Consider the following 19,982-nt stretch of genomic DNA (forward strand, 5'->3'; position numbering starts at 1 on the left):
GGAAGGGAAAGGAAAGGAAAGGAAGGGAAGGGAAAAAGTTTGCGAAGGAAGGGAAGGGAAAGGAAAGGAAAGGAAAGGAAGGGAAGGAAAGGAAGGGAAGGGAAGGGAAGGGAAGGAAAGGAAGGGAAGGGAAAAAGTTTGCGAAGGAAGGGAAGGGAAAGGAAAGGAAAGGAAAGGAAGGGAAGGGAAGGGAAGGGAAGGAAAAAAGTTTGCGAAGGAAGGGAAGGGAAAGGAAAGGAAAGGAAGGGAAGGGAAGGGAAGGAAGGGAAGGGAAGGAAAGGAAAGGAAAGGAAAGGAAAGGGGAGGGGAGGGGAGGGGAGGGGAGGGGAGGGAAGGAAAGGAGAAAGGAAAGGAAAGGAAAGGAAAGGAAAGGAAAGATGTTTAGGAATAAACTACAGTTGCAAGGAAGAAATGACAGCACTCAAAGCCAACCGAAGAGAAACAAAATCACATTTCAACTGACTTAATCTTAATATAAACAAATAAAATCTGATACAAATGTACAGAAGGGCAAAACTTTCTCCTGCATCTGTGAAAACAGGACACTTGTGAACTTTTGTGGAATGTACACAAGGTAGATTTGGAAACATTGGGAGTTGAGAGAGGGAGGAAGAAAAATGGCACCAATGGGGAGATTTAATAAGGGCCTGGATTAGAGGGAAAGAAACAGGACATCAGTCAGGAATGGAGAAACTGTGGTTTTTTTGGTTATCTTACTGCACAACATTGCATTTAGTGACTGTTCAAAGTTACAATAGCACTGGAAAAAAGTGGTTTGTGACCATTTTTCACACTTACGACCGTTGCAGCATCCCCATGGTCATGGGATCAAAATTCAGAGGCTTGGCAACTGGCATGTCCTTATGACAGTTTCAGCGTCCCGGGTGCGTGTGTGTGTGTGTGTGTCATGTGATCGCCTTCTGCCACCTTCTGACAAGCAAAATCAATGGGGAAGCCAGATTCACTTAACAACCGGGTTGTTAATGCAACAACCGCCGTGATTCCAATGCAGATTTTCTGCCTTTTGCCAGAAAAGTGGCAAAACAGGGCAAAGCTCACTTTAAAAATGTCTCACTTAGCAACGTGCATTTTGGGGCTCAGTTGTAGTCGTAAGTCGAGGGTTACTTGTAATATAATCAGCCACGTACAGCTTAAAATTCCTGGCAGCTGATATTAGCAACCTCCAAACAGCTGTCATTGCATCCTTCATTTGAAGAAATGATTATATCCAAATCCCTTCTCCAGGAAGGAAAAAAAACAACAACGCTGCAAAGCATTGTATTCTACTTTCTTTTTTACAACTTTTCCTAAATAATATTAAACAATCTAACAAAAAAAGTGATTTTTTTTTAAAAAACAAAACAAAACATAAACATTCCGGGGCTGATTTTAAACTCTGTTATAGTTGCAAGCATCACAGCGCAAACTCTGTTTTTTTTTTTTTTTTGCATGCCTGCTTGCAACATTGCAATGCAACTATGAAATTATAAGCTCATCGTGGTTGGAAAAAGATATCTATGGCTATACAGGGAGTCCTCGAGTTACAACCACAGCTGAGCCAAAATCATTTGGTTGTTAAGCGAGACAGTTGCTAAGTTTTGCCCCATTTTACGGCCTGTCTTGCCATGAAGTGAATCGCCCTGAAGGAATTGCACAGCAATTGTCCGGGTGAAGTAGGAGACCCTGACACAAACTTGTAGTTCCTTTGCATAAATAAATATAGTTTCTTTATATAAAGTTGAAGTCCGCACACCTTAAACTTGCCAAGGTTGGGAAACACGGGTGCATTAGAACACTTATTTAAATCTTTCATTTAAATTTAACTTTTAAATGGACAGTAGCTTTTGTCGCCATCCACAGGAACCTCATGAGGTAAATCGAAACTGAATACAGAACACACCCCAAAAAGGCGGGAAAAAAAGGAAACGCCCCCCTCCACCGACAGCAACCAACCACAGCAGGAGCCAGCACTCTGCAGCCAATCAGCTACAACCTGTTGTACACTTTACCCTTCCCGCTACTCAATTCAATATCCTAACAATCACAACAGAACACAATTCATTTTGTTTCTACTTGGAAACTTCTTCTGGGCTCTGTGACCCAGGTGGAAAAAAAAATGAAACTTTGGTTTTAGGTGTTGCAGATTAGGTTAGGTTATATGCATTTATTTTTTTTAAAAAGTGATTCCTTGGAAGCGGATAAAAATTTTAGATTCATTGGAAGCTGATCAAACTAACATCAGTAAATATACAGTAGGAAGACTAAGCAGGCATGCAGAAGGAAGCAATGCAGTAATTCAAATCCAAACAAGTGGCCATAGGAAGCTGAGATAATCTTTTAGAAGACAAGCAAAATCTATATAAGGGAACGACATATTTTTTTTTTACAAAGCTCTATTTTCTAATAAAAAGAAAGCATTGCACTGTTTTAACTACCTTTCAGAGTGTGTTAACTTAGTTCATCAGCAATAAATTACTGGAACCTTTGACGATGTGGTCTCAATTATGCTACAGGAGAGGCCTGTTAGAACAGAGTCCTAGATAATGTAAATTATAGTATAGTGTAGTAAATTTACAGCTGCGGGGGCTGTAAATGGGCTCAGCTTTTCCCCAGGTGTAATTTTCCAGGCTCAATTCAAGGTGATGCTTGTCGCCTTCGTGGCTTGGGACCAGCTTACCTGAGGGACACTTTTTTCTCCCAGTCCAAATTTTTTCTACCCATCCAATCCAGTCAGACAGGATGAGCATGTTCTAAGCACCATCAGCCAAGCAATGTTAGCTGGTGGGAACTAGGGAGACGTGCCTTTTCTAACGTAGCACCTACCCATCCACCTCCAGAGGTTAGGATGATCCAGGTTCTGTTGGGCTTTTGGAAGGCCTTGGAAGGCCTTCCAAGTGTGTACAAAGGACCCTGTTTCCTGGTTATGTTGACCCTGGTTGATTAGTATCTCTTAGTTGCTCCTGCATTTAATTTCTTTCTCTTACTTTGACTGTTTTAACTCTTTTTATAATTGTTCACTCTCCAGAGTCACTGTTTGGGAAAGAAAGAAAGAAAGAAAGAAAGAAAGAAAGAAAGAAAGAAAGAAAGAAAGAAAGAAAGAAAGAAAGAAAGAAAGAAAGAAAGAAAGAAAGAAAGAAAGAAAGAAAGAAATGAGAGAGAAATAAAAAAGAGAAAGAGAAAGAAAGAAAGAAAGAAAGAAAGAAAGAAAGAAAGAAAGAAAGAAAGAGAAAAAGAAAGAAATGAAAGAAACAAAAAAGAGAAAGAAGAAAGAAAAAGAGAAAAAGAAAAAGAAAGAAAAGGACAGAAAGAGGGAGAAGAAAAAGGAAGAGAGAAATAGAAAGAAATAAGAGAAAGAAGTAAAAAGAAAGAGAGAGAGAGAGAGAGAGAGAGAGAGAGAGAGAGAAAGAAAGAAAGAAAGAAAGAAAGAAAGAAAGAAAGAAAGAAAGAAAGAAAGAAAGAAAGAAAGAAAGAAAGAAAGACAAAGCAAGCAAGCATTTAGGAAGAACATTTTTTTGGCATGGAAGTTTCCACCATCTTTCAACAATTCTAACTTTGAGCAAACCACACAGATTACCTGCAACATACAGAGGCTGAACATAGCTGCAAAAAGCAGCTTTTGGTCTGTGACAACTCTTACTGTTTGTGCAACCGCCTGCTTTTGTCAAGACTCAACTGTCATCTCCTGCTGTTTTAACAGGAGTTTTGGGTTGTCTGACAGAACTCTCTCTCTCTCTCTCTCCATGCCTTGCAATTACTGTTACCTTTATCTGCCCATCAGGAAAAAAAAAATGGGAGATAACTTCCAAGCTTCTTACACACACACATACACAGAGAGAGACAGACAGACAGACACACACCGGAAACATTTTGCATTTTAAAGCCAACCATGGCTTCATACTTATCTCTCCCATATGATCAAAGTCCATATTTTCTAACAAAGCCAGCAAGGGAGGACTTTAATACACTGTGATTCATTACAGCCACAGTTCCTTCCTACAGACATCCTTTTTAGAAGTTACAGTTACATTTCCCACACAGCTCTGTTTCCTGCCATCGGCAGACCATAATAATAGCTGGCAGCTGTTTCTCAGAAAGCTGGTGGACTGCAGCTTTGAGAAGGGACACATTCATGGCTTGCCATTTGTCTTTGGGGCCATCAAGAAAAACAACAACAACAACAACAACGCACTATCCCTGTAATCTAGTTGAAGAAAAAGAAAAGTCACACTATTTCTCTATTTCCTATCTCCATTCATTTTGGGCCCAAGAGTAAAAATCACACTGACAGCATGCACCATCAGGAAAAGAAGAAAGGATAATAAATATCTAAGAGTTTGAAAACAAAACACACACACACACCTCAACAATATGCTTGGAAACACGAATAATGCTAGCTGATTTGGGAACATCTGTACACAACCATTAGAACTGGGAAGTCTTCTAGTGTAACCCAACTCCCAGAATTCCTCAGCCAGCGTGCCTGGCTAAGGAATTCTGGGAGTTGAAGTCCACAAGTCATAAAAGGGCCAGGTTTGAAGACCCCTGTCTTAAACTGTTCCAGACTTTCTTTGGGCTTGATTTTACAAAGACTTGCACTCCCAATTAATTCAACTCTCAACAGTCAGACCACCTGGCTGTTCACACCAATGACATTTAGCTTTATCCCCCCCCTCAAAGGTAAGCACCCTGAAATAACCTATACAAAAGCTAAATCCTGTGCCCAAACTATAGCAATAGCACTTACTTATATACCATTTTACAGTGCTTTACAACCCTCTCTGAGCAGTTTATAGAGTCAGCCTATTTGCCCCCAACAATCTGGGTCCTTCGAAGGATGGAAGGCTGAGTCAACCTTGAGCCGGTCAGGATCAAACTATTGGGGCAGTCAACAAAATTAGCCTGCAATACTGCATTCTAACCACTGTACCACCATGACAATGGAATTGAATGGAATGGAATAAAAATTGGAATAGAATAGAATAGAATAGAATAGAATAGAATAGAATAGAATAGAATAGAATAGAATAGAATAGAATAGAATAGAATAGAAAATATGGAATGGAATGAATGGGAGAGGGGAGGGGAGGGGAGAGATAGAATAGAATAGAATAGAATAGAATAGAATAGAATAGAATAGAATAGAATACAGAATAGAATACAGAATAGAATGGAATGGAATAGAATAGAATAGAATAGAATTAGCAATTAGACTTATATACCGCTTCACAGTGCTTTCCAGCCCTCTCTAAGTGGTTTACAGAGCCAGCATATCTCTCCCAACAATCAGGGTCCTCATTTTACCGACCTTGGAAGGACAGAAGGCTGAATCAACCTTGAGCCAGTCAGGATCGAACTGCTGGCAGTGGGCAGAGTTAGCCTGCATTACTGCCTTCTAACCACCGTGCCACGGTTCCTATAAACTAAAAAGCTTCAGTAGGTTCAGATTCTCAATGTGATTTACTTAATGAATCAGATTTTATTGGGTTTTTAAATTGTGCTTGATTATTTTAACTTTTATGGCCTAGTTGTCAGGCAAACGCAACCAAAACCACCCGTGAAGAGTCCCAACAGTCGTTTTATAGGGGGTCAATTATGTTTCAAGAATCTCACCAGACCTGCATTTCTTTGGGAACGGCAAGTTAAGATACTTCAAAGGTACTTCAGCCTGCAGTGCAAGGACTCTCAGCTCAGCCCTCTCTTAACCCCTCCCCCCAGTCTAGCTGGAGAGCCCACCACATCAGAATTGTACTCTAATAATTAAGGTGCAATGTATGTCTACAAGAAAGAGAATAAAATAGAATAAAAAAAATTATCTTAGCTACAAGAAACGTTAAAAGGAAAACAACACCTAATCTGCCAATCAACCTGTCAGGTCTGTGTCATTTTAGAAAACATGTGTCTTTGGATGGAAATTTAGAGCCACACAAATCCAGAACTTCATTCTCCCATAGTCCCACATGAGAAAATAGAACTTTAACAAAAATCTTTAATTTTTCCTAATTTTTTTTTTCATCAAAGTGGGATGGCGCGCCAGATTCCCACCAAAATCAAGGTGGGGTTGGTGACCCCTTAACTTTATTGTTTTTCACATGCACTGTACATGGTGGAATTTATAAAGGCAATATCATTGTGGTTGGAAAATCAATCAACCAGAATAGAGTTGGAAGGGACCTTGGAGGTCTTCTAGTCCAGCCCCCTGCTCAAGCAGGAGAACCTATACCATCTCAGACAGGTGATTGTCCAGGCTCTTCTTGAAAATCTCCAGTGATGGAGCACCCAGGATTTCTGAAGGCAAACTGTTCCACTGGTTAATTGTCCTCACTGTTAGGAAGTTTCTCCTTAATTCCAGGTTGCTTCTCTCCTTGATTAGTTTCCATCTGTTGCTTCTTGTCTTGTCTTCTGGTGCTTTGGTAAATAAGCTGACCCTCTCTTCTTTGAGGCAACCTCTCAAATACTGGAGTGCTACTAGCATGTCCCCCCTAAGTCCTTTTTTTCTCTAGACTGGCCATACCCAAATCCTGCAACCGTTCTTCATATGTTTTAATCTCCAGGCTTTTAATCATCTTAGTTGCTGAGTTTTATGGTCAGAGAAGTGTGTTTGTGGGGGGGGGGGGACTTTTTGACAGGCTGCTTCTTTCTGAATACAGTACAGTGGAGAGGATTATCAGAGAGGAGAGGCTATGAAAGTAGAATATATTAACTCATGTTGGATGAAGTCTGTCTATTGCATTTGCTACTCTTTGGACTCAGGTTGGTGAACTCGTGGGATAAAGTTTTCATTCATGTTAACAAGCCACATGAGCTGTGGGCCTCCCAAAGAGTGAGGGGCATATTGTGGATCATCTATCTATCTATCTATCTATCTATCTATCTATCTATCTATCTATCTATCTATCTATCTATCTATCTATCTATCTATTATATTTATATCTTCTATCTATTTATCTAATCTATTTATATCTTCTATCTATCTATCTATCTATCTATCTATCTATCTATCTATCTATCTATCTATCTATCATTTCTCTTGATCTATCTCTATCAATCTATCTCTATCTATCTATCTATCTATCTATCTATCTATCTATCTATCTATCTATCTATCTAATCTGTCTGCCTGCCTATCTATCTATCTATCTATCTATCTATCTATCTATCTATCTATCTATCTATCTATCTATCTATCTATCTATCTATCATTTCTCTTGATCTATCTATCGATCTATCAATCTATCTGTCTGTCTGTCTGTTTGTCTGTCTGTCTATCTGTCTGCCTGCCTGCCTGCCTGCCTACCTACCTACCTATATCTATATCATTTCTTTCTATTGATCTAGCGAGCTATCTCTATCTATCTGTCAAATATGTGAATAACTGGTCTCTGTATGGATGCCACTCCGGAAGTCCATTCTGGGCCTGGGCAACCAAAAATTAGCTATCGGTTCTGCCGAACTGATGTGAACTGGCTGAATCCCACAACTGTATATCCATCCATCCATCCATCTATCTCTATCATTTCTATCATATCTATCTATCTATCTATCTATCTATCTATCTATCTATCTATCTATCTATCTATCTATTTTTATCTATTTATCTATCCTATCTCTATCACAACTTTGGCAACTTGAAGATATGCGGTCTTCAATTCCGGGAGCTGAAGTCCACGCACCTTCAAGTTGCCAAGTTACACTACAATAGACGGAGGCCTGTGCTTGATCCAACATGACGTTGAACCTGTATCAGAGTCAGAGCTTTGGCAAGGAGACCTAACCGCCCCTCTCTTCTAGAAGACAATTCTCAGGGTGGAAACTTACAACCATTAAATCAAAGTGCTTTGGCAATCGACAACGGATGCATGGATTCCCGTGGAGACCATATGATGCACAAAGGCGACATCAACAAAATGGTCTTCTTTTGTCAATTCGCCTTGCCAAATTCAAACACTTGCCATCCTAAAGAGGTGCCTCCATGATTGCAGACCTTTGCTTAGCTTTGTCAACGCCGTTTCTTCCTCTCGGCAATTGAGAAAAGCAGAATCAGAGACTGTTATTTTTGGATCAAATATTTCCATTTGATGTCAAGCTTGGCACAAACAGAAAGCAGCTGTTCTGCCAAGTTCCTCCGGAGAGCAAATTCATCATTAAATCTCCCAAGCCCATTTAAAACCAGGCTAGTGTTGTTGTTTTTTAAATGAGGCACCCTTTCTTTAAAACCCACCGTGAATTCATTAAATTATTCATAACTCTTTTGGGGGGGGAGTTAGATTCTCTCTGAACCTTATCAACCATTAATCCAATTTCCTGAGAAAAATCTCGAGATATCTCGTAGGAACACAAAGCTGAGTGTGAGAGTCCTTACTTTTGACAGGAAGAAGTACAAATTGTAAAATCCAAGATGAAAGAGGGAGAGGACAGTCTCTGTTGGGAAAATTAGCCCCTTGAGAGCAACATCTAGGTGTAACTTTAAACAAAAGCCTTATCGGGACTGAATAGGCGACCGTGCCAAAAAAGCCAATTTGCACATTGTGTAACAACTACCCAACTTGTGCATGTCTTACAGACAGTCTGGGCAATCTAATTAATTTACCTAGGTGATGCACATGCTTGCACACCTGTGTAGGTACACAAACACACACACACATCTCTTGTATCAATCAAAGCTTTATCATGGTCAAAGAACGGCATGAACGCATCTCTTATAACTGAAAACAGACGGGACCACAGAAATGCACAGAGTTACTCCCCTAGACGAATACTGATCCCAGAAGAGAATATTTGTAACTCACGGTTGAGCTGAGGGCTCTTTGGTGCAACAGCTTTGCTGTTTTCTTGAAGATGTTTCATTGCCAAATTAGGGAACTAGAAGTGAGTGCTAGAAGTGAGTAGAGTTTCCAAACGAGCAGAGGCAACTCCCTTCTAGCACTGATGGTGTTCCCTACTTTGGTGATGAAACGTCTGCAAGAAAACAACCAAGCTCAGAGAGTACTAATGGCTCCAACAATCCTCCTCCTCCTCCTCCTCCTCCTAAATCCCATTCCCTTGTAACACTGATGGTGTTCCCTAGTTTGGTAATGAAACGTCTGCAAGAAAACAACCAAGCTCAGAGAGCACTAATGGCTCCAACAATCCTCCTCCTTTTCTTCCTCCTCCTCCTCCTCCTCCTCCTCCTAAATATCATTCCCTTGTAGCACTGATGGTGTTCCCTAGTTTGGTAATGAAACGTCTGCAAGAAAACAACCAAGCTCAGAGAGCACTAATGGCTCCACAATCCTCCTCTTCTTCTTCTTCTTCCTCCTCCTCCTCCTCCTCCTCCTCCTCCTCCTCCTCCATCCCATTCCCTTGTAGCCCTGATGGTGTTCCCTAGTTTGGTAATGGAACGTCTGCAAGGAAACAAGCTCAGTGAACATCAAAGAACCCACAATACTGAGCATGTTTTTCTCTTTTGCATTAAAAATCATAAATATGATCCTCATCAAGAAAGAGTTGTAATAAAATGCAATGGATTTAGAATAGCTTCCTTGCTTTTTTTAAAGGATCATTATTGTGTTCTTCATTAATTCTCAGCTTCTAACATCAAACCCTTCTACTCCCATTGCTCATAAATTCTTCTTCTCCTTTTCTTCAAAATAGTTCCCTAGTGGGTTTGTTTTTTTAAAAAAAAATCTTCCAATAAACGAATAGATGCACATGGCTAAATATTGGGGGATTCTTTTAAAGCGTTCACCTCATTGAGTACATTTTTGAAAATCAGAATGTGCATTGCAAAGATAAGCCAGGAGAATGTACAACCGATAATAACACCACCAGCGCTCATCAGATATTTTTTGCAAGAAGACCTGCGGATGGGGAAAATTAAGGACAGGGCCTTCTTCTTGTGAAAGAAAAGGGGGAAAAAAAATACACGAAACAAACAGACCCACCGAACATGGCGGACGAGTGTGACACAAACATGAAAGAAAGCAATTGCTTTGGAAAACCAGACTCTGCAAGAGTTATAATCCACTTCAGACGCTGGTTAAAACTTAACTGCTGTGATAATAATTAGTTTGAATATTAATGGTTAATAGACTCCAGCTTGAACGCTAACAAAGGAAGCCGAGTCAATGTCATTGGAAATTTTTAAATTATGTTTAAAGATCATGAGAAAGTGAAACAGTTAAGAAGCTCTCAGCAACAAAGTCAGGAGCATCTATCTCTGATTTCTTTGTACCACCACGTGATCGATATAACCATTTATCTTAAAGCAGGGATGTCGAATCTTTTGGCTCGCCTGGGCCACGTTGAATGGAAGAATTGTCTTGAGCCGCATCTAAAATATATAATGTACTTTTATAATATAATACAAACATATTTATATTATATATATTTATATTATATTGTAAACATAACATACGAATGTGAATACTCCAACACTGGAAGTTTTTAGAAAGAGATTGGACAACCATTTGTCTGAAATGGTATGGGGTTTCCTATCTGAGCAGGGGGTTGGACTAGATGACCTCCAAGGTCCCTTCCAACTATGCTATTCTGTTCTGTTCTATTCTTCATTCTATTCTGCATTCTATTCTATTCTATTCTGCATTCTATTCTATTCTATTGTTCTGTTCTATTCTGTTCTATTCACATTCTCTGCTATTCTATTCTATTCTAAATATATTTATATAATATAAATATAAATATTATTTATATAATATAAATATAAACATCCTGACACCAAACAGCACCGGTTCGATTGGAGCAACACAAAAACCATCGGCCACGCTGCCACCTGCTACGCTTGTCAGTTGATCTAAGTCCTGGCACTCCACCAGCAATTCCATCCACAGACACATCAACCCACAACCAACCTTTGAACCCCTTAGGATCCAAATCAACCACACAGCCAACCAGAGACAGCATCAACCCTCAACCATCCCGCACGAGCCCCCACTCCCATGACCTTGACCTGAAGTAACCTCCCCATCACAAGATTCTCAGTGATGACTCACACCTGACCCATTGCAAGACCCTCACTCGACACACCCACACCTGAAGCCCTTATAAACAGAAAAACACTGACATCCCCTAAACCAGGGGTAGGCAACCTTGGCTCTTTTATGACTGGTGGACTTCAACTCCCAGAATTCCTGAGCCAGTCACGCTGAGGGAAAAGGGAGAGGTTTCCAAGCTGAGCCATGCTGGCTCAGGAATTCTGGGAGTTGAAGTCCACGAGTCATAAAAGAGCCAAGGTTGCCTACCCCTGCTCTAAGCTCTGCTGAAGATGTCACCTAGCCTGGTAATGAAATGTTCGGAAACCAACCCACAGGCTCGGACAATGGACCTCCACCCTCATATGTTATACAATATATTATAAATGTAATATATAAATATAAATATAGAATATAAAATAAAATATACAAAATCTGTATAATATTTTTCAGATATTCTATTCTGATAGGTACGTAGTGAAAGCCTTTTTCCTTTCAGTTTTTCTCTCTCCGGCACCAAATTTCTTATGTCCTTTTCAGGATCAAATGCTGTTGTTGGCCATGTGATACTTGGGGGATGAGGGGGTGGGGAGAAGAGCAGGATAAAAATTGAATGAATTGTTCGGTGTCGCAATGGAGCCAAAAACGCACAGCTGTTAAAAGATTTGGATTACAATTTGCTGATTCCACAGGGATGGGAATACGACTCTCCTTTAGCACTCTCTATTTGCTCCTTTTTTTTTTTTTTTTTTTGACCAGAAGACCTTGCAACTCCAAGAATGGAGAGCGGGTAATCTAAACTCCATTTGGAAAACTGCAGGAATTCAGTCTATCCTGAAGATACATAATCATCCTGAATGTTTTTGTCTTAGATTTATCCTTTCATGCACCAGGCGTCATCTTGTCAATGCAAATCTCTTCGTGCATGGGCAACGATTTCGCTTTACCTTGACAAAATTGATTTAAGGGGGAAAAAAGTTGCCAGATCAGCAATTATTTTATGTTTCTCCTTTCCCAGTTGCCCACCCTTTCTCCTTTCTGTTAAAAAAACTGTGCTACAATCAAGCAGTTACGGGTAGTGCTGTGTCATTTTTCAGTTCTTTGTTTGGAATAGAGTGGAGTGGAGTGGAGTGGAGTGGAATAGAATAGAATAGAATAGAATAGAATAGAATAGAATAGAATAGAATAGAATAGAATAGAATAGAATAGAATAGAAGAATAAAGAATGGAACGGAACGGAATGGAACAGAACAGAACAGAACAGAATAAAAGAGTTGAAAGGGACCTTGGATGTCTTCTAGTCCAACCCCCTGCTCAGGCAGGAAACCCTATACCATTTCATACAAATGGCCATCCAGTCTCTTCTTAAAAACTTCCAGTGTTAGAGCACTCACAGCTTCTAGAGGCAGGTTGTTCCACTGGTTAATTGTTCTCACTGTCAGGAAATTTCTCCTTAGTTCTGAGTTGCTTCTCTCCTTGATGAGTTTCCACCAGTTGTTTCTTGTCCTGCCTTCCGATCCTTTGGAGAATAGCTTGACTCCCTGTTCTTTAGGTAAACCCGTGAGATATTGGAAGACTGCTATCATGTCACCCCTGGTCCTTCTCTTCATGCAACTAGACACCCCCAATTCCATGAAGAAGATCTTAAAGTCTAAACTTAGTGGAGGATATGCCATCAAGGCAATGAACATCTGGGCAATTCCAGTCATTAGACACACAGCTGGAATAGTGGACCAAAGTGAAGACAGCTAAAACCCATGGATAGGAAGACCAGGAAAATACTGACAATAAATCATGCCCTTCATTTTGACCTACACATACAAATGCACATGACAGCCTCACTCGGGAGCAAATTTAGTGGAGACAAGATGGGTGACAAATACCACAAGAATAAAGGCACTCCAGGCCTGATCCGTTGTATAATCAGGTTACGCAAGCGATCATTCCCGCATGGACAAATTTTGCCACCAGCGGGTGTGAAGTATGGATTTGCTAGCCTCACTCCAACAAAAGCAAGCTATTCTTTTCCCGTGGAAAATCATTGACCTTCAGGGGTCATGGGAATTAGTAAAATTAACATGACAGGATTTGATGTGCCAGGGATGAAACGGCATCTTATGAGAAGGCAACGGAGCAGAGACAAAGCATTAAAGTAAAGTCGAGGAAAGACATATGGGAAATATTGTTTTTAAAAAGACTTATGGCTTATTAATAACTTGGAACAAAAATATGGGGTTGAAAACATGGTGCGTTCCTAGAATTTTGCTGTCAGGATTTCCTATGTAGGATTGCAACTATTTAATTAAAAAAAAAAAAGACAATGTAGCACAGTAGTTAAAGTGTTGGTCCAAGACTGGAAAATAGAATCAAGATCACATGAAGTATTAATACCACTTTATAAGGTCTTGGTAAGGCCACACTTGGAATACAGCATCCAGTTTTGGTCACCATGATTTAAAAAAAGATGTTGAGACTCTAGAAAGAGTACAGAGAAGAGCAACAAAGATGATCAGAGGACTGGAGTCCTGGAATTGGGTGTGCCTAGTTTAATGAAGAGAAGGACTAGACGTGACATGATAGCAGCGTTCCAATGTCTCAGGGATTGCCACAAAGAAGAGGGAGTCAAGCTATTCTCCAAAGCACCTAAAAGGGAGGACAAGAAGCAACGGATGGAAACTAATCAAGGAGAGAAGCAACTGCAATTAAGGAGAAATTTCCTGGCAGCGAGAATAATTAATCAGTGGAACAGCTTGCCTCCAAAAATTGTGGGTGCTCCATCACTGGAGGTTTTTAAGAAGAAATTGGACAATCATTTTTCTGAAATGGTACAGGGTCTCCTGGATGAGCTGGCGGTTGGACTAGGAGATCTCCAAGGTCCCTTCCAATTCTGCCGTTCTGTAATCTGTATATTTGAGTCCTGGGTTGGGTTGATAAACCTTTTAATGGTTGAGGAAATTTTAAGTGGCTCCTAATCATGGGCAGGTCTGCTCAAGCTCTCCCAGATGCTTTGAACAAGATTACTCGCAGGCTATGGGAAAGTTTTTTTCTTCTCTCTCTCCTTCCGAAACCTCAGCGAAAGATGGAGGGCAAGAGAAGAAGGGGACGACAGAGAACGAGGTGGCTGGATGGAGTTACTGAAGCAGTTAGGCGTGAGCTTAAATGGACTTCAGAAGATGGTGGAAGACAGGAAGACCTGGAGGAACGTTGTCCATGGAGTCGCGATGGGTCGGACATGACTTCACAACTAACAACAACACAAGTTAACTTCACAACCATCACAGCGGTCAGACAATGGATTCCAGCTATGTTTGCTCTACAGCTCAGCCATGTAAAACACTGAGAAGATCTTTCAGAAATGACAAGGGGGCATCTTATAAGCATCCAGGCTGACAATCCTTCTCAGCAAGGGTCAAAAAGTCTCACCCTACTCCTCCTATCCAGAGTAGAAAGAGCCAGAAACATTTATGGGACTAACTGGTAGAGAAAGCCCACTGTTTGGACTAACACAGTGGTTCTCAACCTGTGGGTCGGGACCCCATTTGGGGTCGAATGACCATTTCACGGGGGTCGACAAACAACGCAGTCCGCCAATTTTCCCCCTTTTCCTTAGCTGTGCTACTCCCTTTTATTCTATTGGCTTTTGAAAACCAATAGAATAGACTCTCTTGAAAAGAGTCCAATTCTATTGGCTTTCAAAAGCCAATAGGAATTGTCCAGGCTGTCTCTGCCCTGCTCGTCTCTTCTGTGCTTGGAACGGAGATAATTTGAAACCGAATGTTTTCTCTTTCTTTCTCTCCCCACCCCTCTCTTCCATCTCCAGCGTGTTCCCAGTGTCCTCAAACAGTAGTAAAAACCCTTGTTGGCTTCTTTCTAAAGCTTCCAGGTCACTCCCCACCTACATAGCCACAGGCATCTTCTCTCCAGGAAATCTCCTCCTTCCCAATTAAATCTCAAAGTCTGACTCTCTCCTGGCTGTTAAGTGAGAGAGAGGGGGGGAAAAAAGACACCCAAGGAAGAAAGGTGACACAAAACCTTTAGATGGAAGCTGGAAGCCTATAGGTAAGCAAGCATTGTGGTGAACGGTTGCAAGAAGTGGTTATCTCTAATGTAATGAAGACAAGGACTAGGGGTGATGTGATCTTTTGAGAGGCTGTCACAAAAAAAAAAAAGAGGGGGACAACCTATTCTCCAAAGCACTTGAGAACCAGACAAGAAGTCATGGATGGAAATCTGTCAAAAGGGAGAATTGGTATAGGATCTCCTGGTTGAGCAGGTGGTTGGACTAGAAGACGTCCAAGGTCCCTTCCAACTCTCTGTCATTCTGTATTTTGTGCTACAGAAGACAGAATGAGAACTGGAAGGGACCTTGGAGGTCTTCTAGTCCAACCTTCTGCTCAAGAGGGAGAGCCTATATCATTCCAGACAAATGGCTGTCCAGTCTCTTCTTAAAAATCACCAGTCTTTCCACTGAACCTGGAACTAAGGAGAAACTTCCTAACAGTGAGAACAACTAACCAGTGGAACTGAAGTTGCCTCCAGAGATCGTGGGTGTCTCCATCACCGGAGAGTTTTAAGAAGAAGCTAGACAATCACTTGTCTGAGATGATGTAGGTTCTCCTGCTTGAGCAGGGGGCTGGACTAGAAGACCTCGCAGGTCCCTTCCAACTGGGTTATTCTGTTATTCTAATAGATGCTCAGCGTTATTGTAAAAGAAAGGTGAGGAGGAATAATTAGTAGAAGGGAATGTATTAGCTAAGGCGAAATCGTGGCCACTCCATCACTGAAGTCTTTAAGAAGAGGCTAGACAGTCACTTGTCTGGTATAGGGGGCTGGACTAGAAGACCTCCAAGGTCCCTTCCAGCTCTAATCTATTCTAAAACAATCATCCCACATTTGATGGCTTGGCTGGATATTTTCCCAGCCTGTAAACCGAATTCAGTTCTAATAATACAAACTGGTCTGAACGCTGTTTGCTCTTAGCAAACGGCTCTGTTTATATTTCCTTAAACCTGCAGATATTGGTCTCGCTTTCCATCCACTTATGCCCTCCTGACCCAATGTTCCCCAAATGCTGTTATTTGATCTCTAGAAAAACCAACAACGAAGCGTTAGGTTTGGCCAGAGAAAATATTCCCATCCCAGGCGGTGGTTCCTATGCTTTTGGGTGCCTTTTGACAGAAAGTCCTCGAACTTATACACCGGTTTGTTTAGTCGCCGTTCAAGGTCACGGCCACATTGAAAACGGGGGCTTAGGACCGTTTTCCACGCTTATGGCCGTTGCAGCATCCCCTTGATCGCGTGATCAAAAATTCGGACGCGTGGCAAACCGGTTCCTGCTTATGATGTTCGCAGCATCCGGGGGGGGGGGTGTTTGTCAACGGGGAAAGTGGATTCACTTAAAAACCCTGTTCCTAATTCAGGGCGAGCCTAAGCCCTTGCAAAGGAAGTTGTGATGCGCGGCTTCTAAAAAACTAAAATCGACATTTTCTTTCAGATTCTTTCCTTGGATGCAAGGCTAATTGCAGCCTCCAGAAGGGAAGGAGGGAAATCTGTTTGATCTCTGCTCCGGGTCAGCTTAGGGGATCCACTTTCAGCCTCTGAGCTGTAAATGCAGCACCGATGGTGTAAATTACAACTCGAAAGAGACTGCTCCATTGTGACTTAAAAGAAGAAGTGGCTTTGTAGGAAAGGGGGGGGGGGAGAAGACAGGCCCTTTTTTCTTATCCTTGTCTTTTGTAAAAATACTAAACTTGCTCTGGAGATAGGAAAAGGGTTTTCTCTCTCTCTCTCTCTCTCTCTCTCTCTCCCTCTCCCTCTCTCTCCCTCTCTCTCTCTCAATCCACATGCCTCAAGATTTTTCCTGAAGATTTGGCGAAAGTTATCACCTCTGATTGTAAGGCAAAAGGTTCTCTTAAGAAAGAAAGAAAGAAAGAAAGAAAGAAAGAAAGAAAGAAAGAAAGAAAGAAAGAAAGAAAGAAAGAAAGAAAGAGGGAGGGAGGAGAGAGAGACAGACAGAGAGACAGAGAGAGAGAGAATGAGAGAGAGAGAGAGAGAGAGAGAATGAGAGAAAGAGAATGAGAGAGAATGAGAGAGAGAGAGAGAGAGAGAGAGAGAGAGAGAATGAGAGAGAGAGAATGAGAGAGAATGAGAGAGAGAGAGAGAGAGAGAGAGAGAGAGAGAGAGAGAGAGAGAGAGAGAGAGAGAGAGAGAGAGAGAGAGAGAGAGAGCTTTGTCTGGCCCCAACAGATAGCAGGACAGTCTGATTTCAAAGTAATCTATTTTTTTTATTTATTTACAAAACTAACTAAAATCAGCAATTCCTGGCTGGAAAAACCCTTACACCACAAATCCAATTAATGATCGTAAATCAATCTATTTCAGTCCTCCTTTCCCTTCAGCATTATTCTGCTGACTTCCCTTACACAGCAACAGTAAGGAAAATGCTAAACTGCTATAAATAGCGTGGCAATCTGAAATCTATTAGGAATTATACAGTCTATCGCAAGCCTCTCCGAACGATTGCCAACAACACAAAGCAGGCTAGGCAACTATCTGGAGCTGAAGAGGATCCGGGAGCACTGCAGCAAACACAACTTTTCCTGGGGACAGGGGTGTAAAGTCAGCTGTTTTAAAGATGGTTTCCCCCCCCCCCAATGATGTCATGCATGTTGTTCTTTCAATCCAAAACTCTACTTAGCAAATTATTCAATACATTCTACCTTCTCCTTCCTCAAAGGACTTTTGTGATAAGCAATAAGACAGCGTTATTTTCATTAAAACTCGGAAGAAAAGGGGTGTGGGTTTTTTTTGGGGGGGGGGGTGAAGATGAGATTGATTATTTGACTGAATTTCACAGGACAGGCAATCCTTGACTTATAACCATCCATTCAGCGAACTTTCAAGGTTACAACGGCACTGGAGGAAAAAAAAAATGATTAACCACTCCTCGGACTTACGACCGCTCCACCCTCCCTACGGTCATATGAACCAAATCTAAAGCTTTGCAATTTGTATTTGTGACAGCTGTGGTGTCCTGGGGTCATCTGATCTCCATTTGCAACCTTCCCAGCTGGCTTCAGTCAGACAAAGTCAATGGAGGAAGCTTAGCGGATTCGCTTAAAGACTGCCTAATTCCCTTAACAACTGCAGTGATTTGTTTAACAGCGGTGGCAAAAAAATAAAAGGCATGTCTTGCTTAACAATCACCTTAGCAACAGAGGTCCTGGCGCCAATTGTGGTTCTAAGTTGTAGAACCACACACACACACACACACACACACACAGAGAGAGAGAGAGAGAGAGAGAGAGAGAGAGAGAGAGAGAGAGAGATACAGAGATAGAGGGAGAGATAAGAGAGGGAGAGAGACAGAGAAAGAAAAACAGATAGAGACTGAGAGAAGTCAAGAGACAGAAGTAGACACACACACAGAGAGAGAGAGAGAGAGAGAGAGAAACAGACAAAGACACAGAGAGAGATAGAGATACAGAGATAGAGATAAGAGAGGGAGAGAGACACAGAGAAAAACAGATAGAAACTGAGAGAAGTCAAGAGATAGAAGTAGACACAGAGAGAGAATGAGAGTGAGTGAGAGACAGAGAGAGAGACAGAGAGGCAGACAAAGACACACAGGGATAGATACAGAGATAGAGATAGAGGGAGAGATAAGAGAGGAAGAGAGACACAGAGAGAAAAACAGATAAGAGACTGAGAGAAGTCAGAGACAGAAGTAGACACACATACACACACACACACACACACAGAGAGAGAGAGAGAGAGAGAGAGAGAGAGAGAGAGAGAGAGAGAGAGAGAGAGAGAGAGAGAGAGAGAGATCACCTTCCTTACTAAAAAGACTAAATCCTTTAGGACTGTAGCTTGGAAGGAGGCAGCCTAGCGTGACTGAACTGTATAAAATGTGATTGAAGTGTATAAAAATCATACAAGTGGGCAGAGAGAAAATGTTCTGCCATTTTTCCAAAGACCAGATCCGGGGCTCATCCCATGAAGGCTAACTTGGAAGGAGGTTTACAACACACAAAATAAAAAACATCTTTGCACAGTACATAATTAACCTGTGAGATCCGTTGTTACAAGACACAATGATAGCCATTAGCTTTACAAAGGGGCTGAACCAGGATGGTTCCATCAGTCTTGAAGATGCCATGTTTCCGTGGGGTAGAAGCAATGTTATCTCCAAATATCAGAGATATAATGGGAGAGTGAGAGAGAGGGGGAGAGAGGGAGAGAGAGAGGGAGGGAGAGAGGGAGAGAGAGGGAGAGAGAGGGAGAGGGAGAGGGAGAGAGAGAGGGAGAGAGAGAGGGAGAGAGAGAGGGAGGGAGAGGGAGAGATAGAGAGAGGGAGGGAGGGAGAGAGAGAGAGAGGGAGAGAGAGAGGGAGGGAGAGGGAGAGAGGGACGGAGGGAGAGAGAGGGAGAGAGAGGGAGAGGGGGAGAGAGAGATGCCTCCATCTTCTCTCTGTGAGTATCTCAAAGGGCTCTAATGACACTATGAGAAACAAAATTTTAAAATAGGGCTAAACGTAGTCTGAATCCACTAGGCTTATTCCCATGCTGTAATATAATATGGTCTAACAACCTGTCATTACTTAGAAGAGCAATAATTAAATGGCTGGGAAATTAGGAGAGAGAAAGAGAAAGAAAGAGAGAGATGATAGAGATAAAGATGATAAAGATATAGAGATGATAGAGAAATAAGATAAAGATGCAGATGATAGAGTGATAGTGATATAGATATATGCATGCGTGTGTGTGTGTGTGTGTAGAGAGAGAGAGATGATAGATAGATAGATAGATAGATAGATAGATAGATAGATAGATAGACAGATAGACAGATAGATAGATAGATAATGGAAAGGAAGGAAGGAAGGAAGGAAGGAAGGAAGGAAGGAAGGAAGGAAGGAAGATAGAGAGATGATAGGTGATAAAGATAGAGACATGCAGATAGGAGAGAGATGGTACGTAGGTAGGTAGGTAGATAGATGAGAGATAAAGAGAGAGA

The 19,982-nt window shown here is 41.5% G+C and overlaps 1 protein-coding gene across 5 annotated transcripts in view; it reads right to left on the reverse strand.

Annotated features, from left to right (window-relative positions):
- The window catches only part of ZMIZ1 (zinc finger MIZ-type containing 1), a 328,745-nt gene that overhangs the window by 266,492 nt on the left and 42,271 nt on the right, over nucleotides 1-19,982 (reverse strand). The gene's annotated exons all lie outside the window — the stretch shown is intronic.

The sequence above is a fragment of the Crotalus tigris genome, unplaced genomic scaffold (assembly GCF_016545835.1).
Source record: "Crotalus tigris isolate CLP2741 ecotype Arizona unplaced genomic scaffold, ASM1654583v1 scf7180000017753.6788120, whole genome shotgun sequence".
Classification (NCBI taxonomy): Eukaryota; Metazoa; Chordata; class Lepidosauria; order Squamata; family Viperidae; genus Crotalus; species Crotalus tigris.